Raw genomic sequence first — 13,801 nt, 5'->3', positions numbered from 1 at the left:
TCCTGTACCCAAAAACTTTACTTTACTTAAGGAATATTGATCCAAATCATTCTGGAGAGATAAACTTAATTGTTGTCCTGGTTGTTGACCCATTGATCGTTTAAGCTTCTAATATACCCGAACGTGGAAATGTAAGCGTGGTATGCAATGTTCAGCAACATCAGCAGGACATTTTAGGCAACAAGGACGAGAGGCAGTCACTTGCAGTCATAGACAAATTTGGCGAGTAAATACTTGATGGAAACACTTTAAGACAGATGAATGGTTCAGTTCGGTGGGGGCAAGTGCATTGGCCAGTGGCCTTAAGGCAATTTCCATTAGATTGCATTAAACTCTTTAACCGACCAGCCGCCTCGTAATACTTTATTATTAAATTTCGCACATTAACGTGAGCGTTGGAAAAACGGAATTGCTGGCATAGAATGGGTGAAAACGAAGGTTGGATGGAATGGGCCATAACAAAATCTAGATAAATATGGCATGCAGATATATGTAAAGGGGGAAGATGATGGGCGGTAAAAGAAGTTGGCAGGATGGCAACGCAGTCGAGCGCAAGGTTCAATTTTGAGGCAAACATTTTGCATGGACTTGGATACATAAGCAAGTCAGCCACCCAGCTAGATAGCCAGTCAGCCAGTCAGTCGTCTATAAATTATATCCGTTCCAAATTGAAATGCGCGTTAAAATGCAGTTAACTTGGTCGTTTCAAGTCGTAGTAGTCGGTGCTGCTGTTGGTCCTGGTTCTGGTTCTTCTTCTGGCCATGTTGTTATGGCCACCGCTGCAAAACTGCCTTTTTATAACGATTTCCCCATCTCTCCCACTGTCCCTTTTCTCACTCTGTGTCCCTTTCTCTGCCTTCTTGACGCTTTATTTTTACAGTTTGTGCGCACATAAAAATAGAAAATGGCTTTGAACGCTGCCAGGGGCCTAGACACGAGCACATTAGATGCTAGTCTCAAACGACGACAATGTCTACTACCTGATGGTTGGTCCAAATGTTGACCAAAATGAATGAGGAAACAAACAAGTAAAAAGAAAAATAGAAAAGGGTAAGATAATATCATTGGCAGCAGCAACCGAATTGAGTTCTTTTAGTGAAATGTCGAGATGCAGATATATATTCTATATATGTACGTATTTTTTTAGAGTATACAAAATCGATCTGTCAGTTTCTGGTAAGTGCATTGAACCCATTTTCGAAACCAATTTCTGTAATGCCCTTCAAACTCACATTGGGGACATTTTGATGCTGGTCCAGGTCCTGGCCCTGGTCCCGCCACTGCGTGTGCACCGTTCAAGTGTTAAGCTTATGTCATCATTGAGGCATGAATGAGCTTTGGACACGCTGCCTGATTAAACACACACATGCCTTTGGCTTCTGCTTTAGCCATGTGGCATTTAAAGCTTTAAGTTAAATTGTAATTGGATGCTAGTTAGAACGAATTTGCCTAAAAGCAAATACCACATAAAACGCCAAAAACTATGCAACGCTTCAGTGGCTCAAGTCAAAGCCGTTGTATGCCGTTGTATGGCCAAAAGCAGAAGAAAACTGAATGCCACGCAATTTGGTAAAATGCGTTAAAAGTTTTTGAGGTTACAAACGAACAAACAAACATGGCGTCCAATGGCCTGGTCCTGGGGCTAACTTCGCCTGGCCTGAGTTTTAGCTGAATGTTTCTTGTAAATACATTTGCACAATTTGCTGTATGTGAAAATTAGAAAAAGGCCAGAAAAGCACATTTCATATGAGCCCAAAAAACTAACAAAAGACCCATGGATGGCCACATAAAGAAAATTTTCTCTCCTCCCCCTACAATTTATATGGAAAATACGCACGTAGAGAAAACTGGGGAGAGATTGAGGGAGTGGGTAAAGAAAAACACACGGATGAACCACCACCACCAACATCACACTACATCATACACACATACATACATACACATGTGCATGTGTATTGCTTTAATAGAAAATTGCAAAAGTTTTGCAAAAGAAAATGCCTCAGCCAACCCAAACGAGGCAACTCCGCACGGCGCCGCCGTTGAAATTGAAAAGAATGTGCAAAAGTAGCAAGCCAGCGAACAGAAAAAGAGTGCCCTGGCTAAGGTGGTTAAGGGAGTGAGAGAGATAGAGCGAGGGGAGCGAGCATTGGGGATAATGGGGTGAGAGGCAGGCAGGGCAGATCTGGGCTTAGCAATAAGAACTTGAAGGCACATAAACTGGGTTGGGGCTGGGGGCAAGAAAGCCAAAGTAAGCATGAAATAAACCCTCATAGTCGACGTTGTCTGCTAGGGAAAACAAGTAGAAAGCTTTCAAAATAGCCTATAACGAACATGAAATACTCTACCAAATACTCAGTAGGGGAAAGTGAAAAAAAATCAATAATGATTGCAATTAAAAAACGCGTTGAAATATCATTACCATTTACCATTAACCATTTCGAAGTTGAGAATTACAGTTGAGAACTGCAGATGCTTTGAGTCAAAAGAGAATCCTATTTTTTTTTTTTTACATGACATTTTATAAAGCTAAATACGATTGGTCTAAAATATAAAACTTTTCTTCCTTTAACAAATATTAATCGACCTCGAGGTCGATGATAATAATCACGATGTTTTATTCCTTTTTGGTTTTTCTCATTGTATTTCGATCTCCAAAGGGGAAAAGTTATTATTCAAAAAGGTCGCTTAAAAAGAACCAACTTATATATATTAAATATAGTTTCTCTAAACCATAAAGCCAGTTACCCAATATAGGATTTGAAAGCTGCCTTATGATGTTGTGATATCTTGGAGCGCAATGTTAGGGTATTTAAGACCAACGTGGGGCAAAACATACGCAGCAAACTCTACGAAGATTTACCGGTTTTAACGTTGCCAGTCAGCAGTTGCCCTCGGCCCCATGGGTGAGCATACATATGTAGATGTGTCTGTGTTTCTGTGTGTGTGTGTGTGTGTGTGTGTGTGTGTGTCGTTTTGGGGGAGGCCTGTGGGTCGCGTCTGGCATTATAATGCCCGTCGCATGTTGCGTCGTAGCCATTGCCAGTCGTTTGGCCCATGCTCAGTTTCCTGTGCGCCTTACCATGTCGTCATGCTATCAGAAGCGATGTCAGAGAAATGGCTGAGGTGAGAGTAATGGGAGTGATGGGGGCGGCAAAGCCTCATGCAAAACGCATATCGATTTGTTGTAGTCAAGTCAGTAAATAAACTGCAGGTTGAGAATTTGTCTTCCCAAGTATTCACCACATGTTGAGTTTACACGAATTTCTTAAACCAAATTGTCTTTGCTGAGAACAAAACAAAAAAAAAAAAACACAAATACACCGAAAAATTCAATTTATCCGATCGTAGAAAACAATGTGATAATTGCTGGCATTCCAAAATGGTAGGGAGAGTAGGATTTTCATGATTTCGGCTCATATATCTTGCTGAAACTGCATTCGGGTGCATATTTGATGGCTGATTTGCCAGCGATAGTCCACCCATAATTAGGCATTACCCAGGGCTGGCTGCGAAACCCATGTGAGTGGCATGCAACATTGTTGCCGCTGCTCTTGCTGTCCATGCCAAATATCAAAACTAGATACCAACATGCTTCGCATACAAGTGCAGAAGGGCCAAAAGGGCTTATCAACCGGTGTGTATCTATCTACTACTATCTACTAAGGGGGCCCCCAGTGCGTGCGATTTGGCCATAAACAATGCCAACTGTATTTAACAAAAAAAAAAAAAACTTTATTTCGAACATTCTACTGAACTGCAGTTCACTTCACCTCTGTGGGGCAACGAAAAATAATTAAGTTAATGTAAAATGCATTTTCAAATTGTATGCCAGGGCATAATTATCAGCCCGCTGAACCTGTTTGGAATTTGTAAGTATTTGCAAATTAAATACAAAATCTATCATTTTTAATGGACAACAATTGTTAGGCTCGGGTCGTGGTTGGACTCTTCCATTCATTCAATTAGCGCAAACAAAAATTCATTTTAAAATTTCCACACTAATCCTTTTTCATATCGAAAGTGATGTAAATAAATTTTGAGCTGGTTTTACTTTGGCTTTATCAGCTTTTTACCTCACTACTTTTCGATCCTTTCATCGAACTTGCTAGAGATAAATCTATATCTACCCCAAAATATCTGGTTGCCTTTTGCGGCAGTTCATTAATTTCATTAAAAATGCATAAAATAAAATTTTGTATAGCAAAGTCGAGTGGAGTAATTTGCTTGTAATCCATCAACATGTCGCCATTGCATGACACCCAAAGGCTGTTACTTTCACAAGGACTTACCCAAGTCAGTCGAGTTAAGTATACTGATGCAGCCAGCAATCGTGGTCAGTATAAATTACAATGTGGCCCTTAACATGTTAATAAGATGGAATAAGTATGTGAATTATATAGCATATATATATTTATTTATATACTACATAGATAGTTACCCGCAAATTCAATTAAAGCCAGCTTGTGCGATAAGTGGCCGCCACAAAAGGCAGAACTAAAAAACCCATGAGAGCTAGGCAAAAGCTTAAACCTTATCCTTGTCTGATCTCTTGCGGTCAGTCATTCAATGGCAAGTGGCAAGTGGCAAGTGGCAAGTTGCAGCTGCCTTATAAGAGGATGAGTAGAAGATTTGCATTTGCAATACGTGTGAGAAACGAGCTGAATGCGTAATTTAATAATAATAAAACAACAAAACAAAAAAAAAAAAAAAAAAACATATACACACACAATACGCAGGACATGGCAGAATATACGCCTGCAAGCCCATTAAGTGGAATGCAAAACTAGTTCAGGATTAAAAGTCAACTTTCTGTAATAAAAATTTCAACTTAATTGTTAATTAAAAGTCACAGGGAGCAAACAGCCAACCACCGGAGACCTTAAACATGTGTGGGGACACAGCAGAGACAGGATCCTGTTGCCTTCGGGATACCTGTCGCGTCACGATGTTGCTGCTGCCTTGCAATGGCAGCTGCCCCATGCCACAGACGGAGACGGAGACGCAGCCACTAGAGTCACGTCTATCATAATAATGACACTCAACTTACACGAAAATGATCTTTTCGGGAGCCTGAAAGTGTGGAAATTATAATAAATTTTGACTTTGGCCCGCAGTTTTTTCCTCGGTTGCTTGGCAATTATGCAGACACCTTGCATTTGCTTGCCTGCCAGCTAGTCTTGGTCTTGATCAGTAAAATATATACGAATTATATGTACATATTGCCATATTGACAGCTTGATTGATGTTTGACTGCTACGAGCCTACCCCTTGTCCCCTACCCACTGTTACTCTATCTTTCTCTCTCCTCTCTTTCTCTCTCTATCTCTCTTGTTGTTAATGTGTTTAGCATTTTTACACTGAATCGAAATCGATTGAAACAAACATTTTTGCATAAGTTTAGCATCGTCTCACTTGCCACGGGTGGTCGCTCCCCTAAGGCTGATTGAGCCCCAGCTTCAGCCTTAGCTGAAGTTGCAGTTCCAGTTTTCAAGTTCCACTTGCCATTTAAGATTCATCCAGTTGACTACAATTCGACGACCACGACGACGACGACGACGACGATGACGATGACTACCGTTTCGTTGTTCATTTAAGACAATAAATTTCATAAATGACTTTTTGCATAAAAATGCCTTTGGTTTTGCTTATGGAGCAGTAGCGGCTAACAGTCTTACAGATCGCTTGATTCGGGACTAAGAAAGAAGAAAAACTCCCGCTGCGTTGATATTAATTGGACGACATAATTGCGGAGCCACGTTGCCCATAATAATGCTTTGAAAAAATACTTAAACTAACCGAAAGGTAGTTCCCAAATGGGGACCCATTCATTGGCCACTGGCTAAAGTAATTGTTGTGTTGCTCTGCCAAACACGTTTTAAAGGGGGGCAATCTTCATAAAAACCAAAAAAACAAAAAAAAAAAAAAACAAAAAATATTCAACAAAAATGAGTGAACTCAACTCCGGTAGTCGCTGGCTGGATGGCTGAATGGCTGGCTGCCTGGCTAGTTGGTTGGTCTTTGGGTTAGACATTGCCAGGAATTCGGCAAAAACCAAGACAGAGAGAAAGAGGGAGAGACGTTGTGGAATTGGTATCGGCTTGGGCGGAGGAGGGTCAACAGCAAAACAATAATTATGGGTTATACTACTTGATGCATATTACTTTTTGGCGCTGCCGCAGCATGTGTGCCAATTATCGGTGTGTGTGTCCAAGACTAATTTATTGTCTTTGGCTCTTGTTGTTGGTGCCTGTTGCCCTAAATCCAATTGTAATACAATACTCCGCATTTATCATATTTAAGTACCGAGTCCCAACAAAAACAAAAACCAAAAAGCATATCCTGTATTTATGGCCTGCTAATACACGGTTTAAGTTTAATGAGTGCAAAGGGTCGTCTCGACTCTCGAGAGTGAAAAGTGACGTAGTGTTGAGCATTGTCCATCATAAAACGCACACACACACACACACACACACACACACTGACACACACCATGGGAAATGAATTCCTTTCTCTCTGTGTTTGCTCATCATCAGCAATAGCAAGACAAGTCCCTTACCTTACCTCCTGGGAGGTGGACTCAGTGGCAAGGACATTGTTTTGATTACAAATATTTATATAGTCCTCTGCTGTTGTTGTTGGTGTTTTTTCTCTTGTTTTTTTGATTATTTCTTGTTTATTGTGCAAATCGGTTAAATGGACTGTAATGTTTATTTTTCTTTATGCTGCGACAGTCGCTTAATAAGCCTCATGAATAATAGCTAAGGCGTTTGATGGGGGCCAAGCTCGTCGAACTAATGAAAGAACAGTTTGACGGTTTCCTACATTAATCGGAACTTTTACATATTTTCGATTCGTATATGAGAGAGTGACCACAAATATTCCAAGTGTAAAGAAAAGTGGACTACAATTGGCCATGTGAGAAGCAAGCCGGAGAGACAAAGACAGAAGGAATTGCCTGAGTCAGCAAGGAAAATCTATATATGGTTGGGATACAGAAGAAAGACCAGGAAAGGACGAGACCAAAACTACGCCACAGAAATTGCGCACAATTACGACGGAGGCAAAAAATATATATGTATGTATCTGCTGCCACACCTCCCCCCCTACCACCACTCCACCACTAACCCCCCAAAACCCTGTGTACCTTATCCAAGCGGAAAAGAATTATTACGTTGAATTTTTGTTTTTTTTTTCTTGTTTTATTTTATTTTTTTTTTTTTTTGTTGAAGAAAACAAAAAAAGAATTCTCATTTTTTGATAGCAAGCAAGGACTATGCCGCAAGGAGCTTTCGGCCAGGACACTACGTCGACGTCGTCTCACGTGCATATGACAGTGGAGTAAACAATTTCATTTCGCTCAGAAGAACCAAAAATAAAGAAAAAAAAAACACACACAGAGATAACTGCTACAAACGAGACGCAAGATGCTGCAGCAAGGACAACAACGGACCACCGCGACGCAACGGCAACGCGGACGACGACGGCGGCACTTGAGTTGTGTTTTTCGGGCAGCAACCCCCAACAGGGGGGAAGAACAAAAACAAAAAAATACCAAGCATAAGAAGTTGCGTAAATATATTGTCCTGTCGCTTATTCAGAAGAAGTGGGCTGCTGCTGTTGCTGTTGGGGTGCAAGGGACAATCGCTGCGGTCGACTGGGCTGGGCCGGGGCCGGCCGGGACATTCAGTTTCAGGACTTTTTGGTCCTTTTGGTGCTTCTCCGCTCGATGCTGTGGCCCGCCGTGGGCGTTGGACGCAGTTAGTCGAGCGTGCCTGGTGGATTTTAATGCGTGCCTCTATAAATTTTGCACGCCTTTTGTAAATGTGGGCAAAGTGGTTGACTAGATGGAGGCATCGGGTGATGGGAGCCATGGGGGCGTGGGCAGCTGTACACGTGGCCAGAACAGTTTTCTTTTCTTTTCGTTTTTTGTACGTATTTTGAAACTGTCAAATTGTTGTTACTCTTCTTTCGTTCCTTCTGTGCGCGCGTGTGTGTATGTTGTCTCCTTTTGCTTGGCGATTTTTCTTCTTTTTTTTGGGGGTATCGTATTTTATTTTCTTTTTTTTTTATATAAGTCTATAATATTTATCAGTAATGGATTTAAAATTTGTACTGTGTGATGCGTGGAAAGCATTTCGCTATTTTTTTACTGGAACTTTTCGTTGTCTTATTCGATTTTCATCATCCTCGTCGGATTCGGTATCTGTGCCTTTACTTGAGTCTGTCCCTGTATCCGATCCAGAGTCAGATCCTGTCTCCGAGTCGGTACCTGATCCAGAATCTAATTCTGATTCTAAATCTGATCCTAAATTTGATCCTGAATCTGATACAGAGTCTGATGCTTTCTCGTTCTTAGTGTCCGTCTCCTCATCTGTCTCAGAGTCATCGCTCTCCTCAATGCAAGCCTTTGTCTTGATCAAGTCCAAGAAATCAAACCATTCCAGCATATCCTCTTTCCGTTGTTCTGGTGATACTCCCAGTTTTCTCTTTACAGTTCGTCCAAATGTATCAATGCAAAATGCCAACAAAAGATTCCGTCGTGACATTCGGACTGTATAGATAGGAGCATCTTTACTTAGATATGAGCTAATCAAATAATCATCAGCAGTCAAATCAACATTTATTTTGTCTGCATCCACTTGATCAACTTCTAGATTTTTGGGTGTACTATCTCTTATTATAAATTCCAAATCCCAGATAGACATTTGACAATCTTGTCCTCCAGCGGCAAATATATTACCATCAATTGAAACTGTAATGCTATTAATCTTATCCGTGTGATGAGTGAGAACCCTCAGTAACTTTTCTGTAACCGTATCCCAGAGAATGATTAACTTGTCATCGCCTCCTGATATCAGGTACTGTCCACATGGAGTATACGCTAAAGTACTAACGCTGTCATTATGACCAATAAACAGACGCACTTGAACAGCCTTCACAATATCCCAAATGCGTATCGTGGTATCACGGGATCCGGTTGCCAAATAACGCTGATTCTCATGAAATATACAGACACTGACTGCGGCTAGATGACCGGTGAAAACGCGAGTGGGCAGAAGACTGTCTTGGGCCCACAAACGAGCCGTATAATCACTAGCGCCCGAGATAAAATAAAAACCCCCTTGGCGCAAATCTCACACTGTAAACGGGTGCCACATGACCACGATAGATCACCAAGCAGCCCCAGGTCATTAAGCACCATAGACGTAGTGAACGATCCTGCGAACAGCTGATCAAATATCCATCATTTGGCGCAAAACTGCAATCAAATATTGCATCTTTGTGGCCGTATAATGAGCGTTTTGTTGTATTTCTATACGTTTCAAACATTCGCTTGGTCTTTTTGTCCTTCCCTGCGCCGCCTCTTTCCACAATTGGACCTGCACGTAAATGCGGCAAACTGGGTCCTTTTAGAGAGTAGACATGTATAACTGAGGCTTCAGTGCCAAGTGCCAGCATGGTTACGCCCTCTGAAAAAGTGCCACAGGTAACAACCTCATCGCTGACTGGAGCCGTATACAAATAGCTAGATGGAAGATTATCACGGCTTAATCCAATGCGATTAATCTCATCAACTTTTCGTCGTGACAACTCCGTGCGACTTGGTTTCGGTGCAAATAAAAGTTCCTCCTTTGGCTTTTTAGTATTTTCTTGTTCCTCCGTTGGCTTTTTAGTATTTTTCTGACGTTTGAGGTTCGGATTTGCGCTTAGCCTTCTCTGTCTTCTTGTCTTCTTCTAATTCCATTTTATGCATTGGCTCCGGTGGAGCCCACAATATGGTCTGAAGTGGGATACCGGTATAACGTGGACGATCTTCCGGAATATCGTTTTCCTCATGGCAATGGAATAAGAAAATTGACAGAACCATTCGTTGCTGCTCAATGGGCCAATCTTCAATGTACATAAGACTCTGTTTATATGCCGGCAAGGATATTCGAATTTCAATTTTCTCCCATCCACTTAATATACTTTTTGCCTTCTTCGGCACACTCTCAGCAGTCCTGATCTTTAGCAATTTCTCAATGCGATCCTCTTCCGTTTTATTAAAGTATTGTTTAAAACGCTTGGCAAACGCCAATGCCTCTTTCGTTTTATTACTTGCGATCATTAATAAATAACATAAACCAAATATGGGAAATAACATTGTTAAGAAATGATATCGGTAACGACTTGTGGCCTTTAGTGTAAGTTTATGAATGGCCAGAACGGTGGCCTCATATAGCTTGTACACACCGACGTCGGAGATTGGCTCAAAATCCATAGGATCATAGTAATTATTCTTTTTGCTATCCTCGTAGAAGTCTAAGCCGTTTTCCCGCATTAATTTCATTTCATCCACATCTTCATCATCTTCATCGTCATCGTCATCGGAGGTCATACTGTGATTATCCGAGGATTCGGTTTCCCTTTCATCTTCATCTATTTCTTGTTTTTCTTGAATAGCAGCCAAAATGTCTTCATTATTGCAATTGTCACCTTTATCAATGGGTAACCCAGACATTTCCTGCCAATAGGTCCGCTGTATTGGTTTGGCTTTATCATCCTTAACTCTAACCACAATTTTACCTTCATCATTTGTGTCAGTTGCATTATCATTATCACTATCATATTCACTATCAGAATCACTGGTGATACTGCTGCAACTGCTGCTACTGTAGCTATAGATGACGTTATTTTTTTCAAGTTCGTTTGGACAATCGAAAGCACTTTTTTCTATGATCTGTAGTGGCTCAGCCAGACCATTCTCTTGCTTCAATGCATCCGATTCATGACGTTTCAGCGTGCTGATTTCATATATTTTGACCTCCAGATTATTAAAATCGGCATCTGTCGGCTCATTTGTTTTGACATCCTTCTCTAGCGCATTCATTTTGGTTTCTTCAACCTTGTCCAGTTCATTCATTTCGATATCCAAGTTTTTTGTATCGACATCTTTTACCCCTGCATTTTTTAAGACATCCTTTTCTGGTGTATTGATTTTGACATCCTTTCCCAGTAGGTTCATTTCATCATCCACGTCCAGTTCATTCATTTCGACATCCATCCTATTCAAATTTACATCTATTACCTCTGCATCATGAATTTTAATTTCCTTTTCTAACATGTTCACTGCGTCCACCTTTTGCAGTTCATTCACATCGACATCTAGGGCAGTCGTTTTGACATCTTTTTCCACTGCATTCCTTGCAAGATCCCGGTCCTTTTCTAGCGTATTAATTTTGATACTCTTTTCCAGCGTGGTCACTTCGACAATTTTTATCAGCTGATTTGTTTCAATATCCATGAACCGTTCGATATCGGTTTCCAGCGTATTCGTCCCGTCACCATTTTTTAGCTTAGTCAGTTCCACAACCGTCTCCATTGCAACATTATTCATGTCAACATCCTTTGCTAGTTCATCCATTTCTTTCGACGTATATTTTTTCACATCCTTTTCCAATTTGTTCATTTCAACATCCTTTACGAATTCATTCCCTGCTAGATCCCTTTCTGGCGTATTTATTTTGGCATCCTCCTCCAAGGTGGTCAGTTCAACATCCTTTACTAAGGCTTTGCTTGCAAGATCCCTTTCTGATGTATGTATTTTGGCATCCTTCTCCAAGCGGTTCAGTTCAACATCCTTCACTAAGGCATTCCTTGTAGGAGTCCTGTCTGATGTATGTATTTTGGCATCCTTCTCTACGGTGTTGCGCACAACATCCTTCAATAAGCCGTTCCTTGTAAGATCCCTGTCTGATGTATGTATTTTGGCATCCTTCTCCAAGCGGTTCAGTTCAACATCCTTCACTAAGGCATTCCATGTAGGAATCCTGTCTAATGTATGTATTTTGGCATACTTCTCCACAGCGTTCAGCTCAGCATTCTTCACCAAGCCATTCCTTGTAAGATCCCTGTCTGATGTATGTATTTTAGCGTCCTCCTCCAAGGTGTTCAGTTCAACATCCTTCACCAAGCCATTCCTTGCAAGATCCCTGTCTGATGTATGTATTTTGGCGGCCTTCTCCAAGCGGTTCAGTTTAACATCCTTCACTAAGCCATTCCTTGTAGGATCCCTGTCTGATGTATGTATTTTGGCATCCTTCTCCACAGTGTTCAGCTCAGCATCCTTGACTAAGCCATTCCTTGTAAGATCCCTGTCTGATGTATGTATTTTGGCGGCCTTCTCCAAGCGGTTCAGTTTAACATCCTTCACTAAGCCATTCCTTGCAAGATCCCTGTCTGATGTATGTATTTTGGTATCCTTCTCCACAGTGTTCAGCTCAGCATCCTTCAATAAGCCATTCCTTGTAAGATCCTTGTCAGATGTATGTATTTTGGCATCCTTCTCCACAGTGTTCAGCTCAACATCCTTCAATAAGCCATTCCTTGTAAGATCCTTGTCAGATGTATGTATTTTGGCATCCTTCTCCACAGTGTTCAGCTCAGCATCCTTCGCTAAGCCATTCCTTGTGAGATCCCTGTCTGATGTATGTATTTTGGCGGCCTTCTCCAAGCGGTTCAGTTTAACATCCTTCACTAAGCCATTCCTTGTAGGATCCCTGTCTGACGTATGTATTTTAGCGTCCTCCTCCAAGGTGTTCACTTCAACATCCTTCACTAAGCCATTCCTTGTAAGATCCCTGTCTGACGTATGTATTTTGGCATCCTTCTTCACGGTGTTCCGCTCAGCATCCTTCACTAAGCCATTCCTTGTAAGATCCCTGTCTGATGTATGTATTTTGACATCCTTCTTCACGGTGTTCCGCTCAACATCCTTCACTAAGCCATTCCTTGTAGGATCCCTGTCTGATGTATGTATTTTTTCATCCTTCTCCAAGCGTTTGAGTTCAACATCCATCACTAAGCCATTCCTTGTAAGATCCCTGTCTGACGTATGTATTTTGGCATTCTTCTCCACAGTGTTCAGCTCAGCATCCTTCAATAAGCCATTCCTTGTAAGATCCTTGTCAGATGTATGTATTTTGGCATCCTTCTTCACGGTGTTCCGCTCAGCATCCTTCACTAAGCCATTCCTTGTAAGATCCCTGTCTGATGTATGTATTTTGACATCCTTCTTCAGGGTGTTCCGCTCAACATCCTTCACTAAGCCATTCCTTGTAAGATCCCTGTCTGACGTATGTATTTTGGCGGCCTTCTCCACAGTGTTCAGTTCAACATCCTTCACTAAGCCATTCCTTGTAGGATCCCTGTCTGATGTATGTATTTTGGCATCCTTCTTCACAGTGTTCAGCTCAACATCCTTCACTAAGCCATTCCTTGTAGGATCCCTGTCTGATGTATGTATTTTGGCATCCTTCTTCACGGTGTTCCGCTCAGCATCCTTCACTAAGCCTTTCCTTGTAGGATCCCTGTCTGACGTATGTATTTTGGCGGCCTTCTCCACAGTGTTCAGTTCAACATCCTTCACTAAGCCATTCCTTGTAGAATCCCTGTCTAATGTATGTATTTTGGCATCCTTCTTCACGGTGTTCCGCTCAGCATCCTTCACTAAGCCATTCCTTGTAGGATCCCTGTCTGATGTATGTATTTTGGCATCCTTCTTCACCATGTTCCGCTCAGCATCCTTCACTAAGCCATTCCTTGTAGGATCCCTGTCTGATGTATGTATTTTGGCATCCTTCTCCAAGCGGTTCAGTTCAACATCCTTCGCTAAGCCATTCCTTGTAAGATCTCTGTCTGATGTATGTATTTTGGCATCCTTCTCCACAGTGTTCAGCTCAGCATCCTTCACTAAGCCATTCCTTGTAGGATCCCTGTCTGATGTATGTATTTTGGCATCCTTCTTCATGGTGTTCCGCTC

Source organism: Drosophila tropicalis, unplaced genomic scaffold, assembly GCF_018151085.1.
Source record: "Drosophila tropicalis isolate 14030-0801.00 unplaced genomic scaffold, ASM1815108v1 contig_1190, whole genome shotgun sequence".
NCBI classification, from domain to species: Eukaryota; Metazoa; Arthropoda; class Insecta; order Diptera; family Drosophilidae; genus Drosophila; species Drosophila tropicalis.
The sequence above is the reverse complement of the archived record's forward strand: the minus strand, read 5'-3'. Positions refer to the sequence as shown.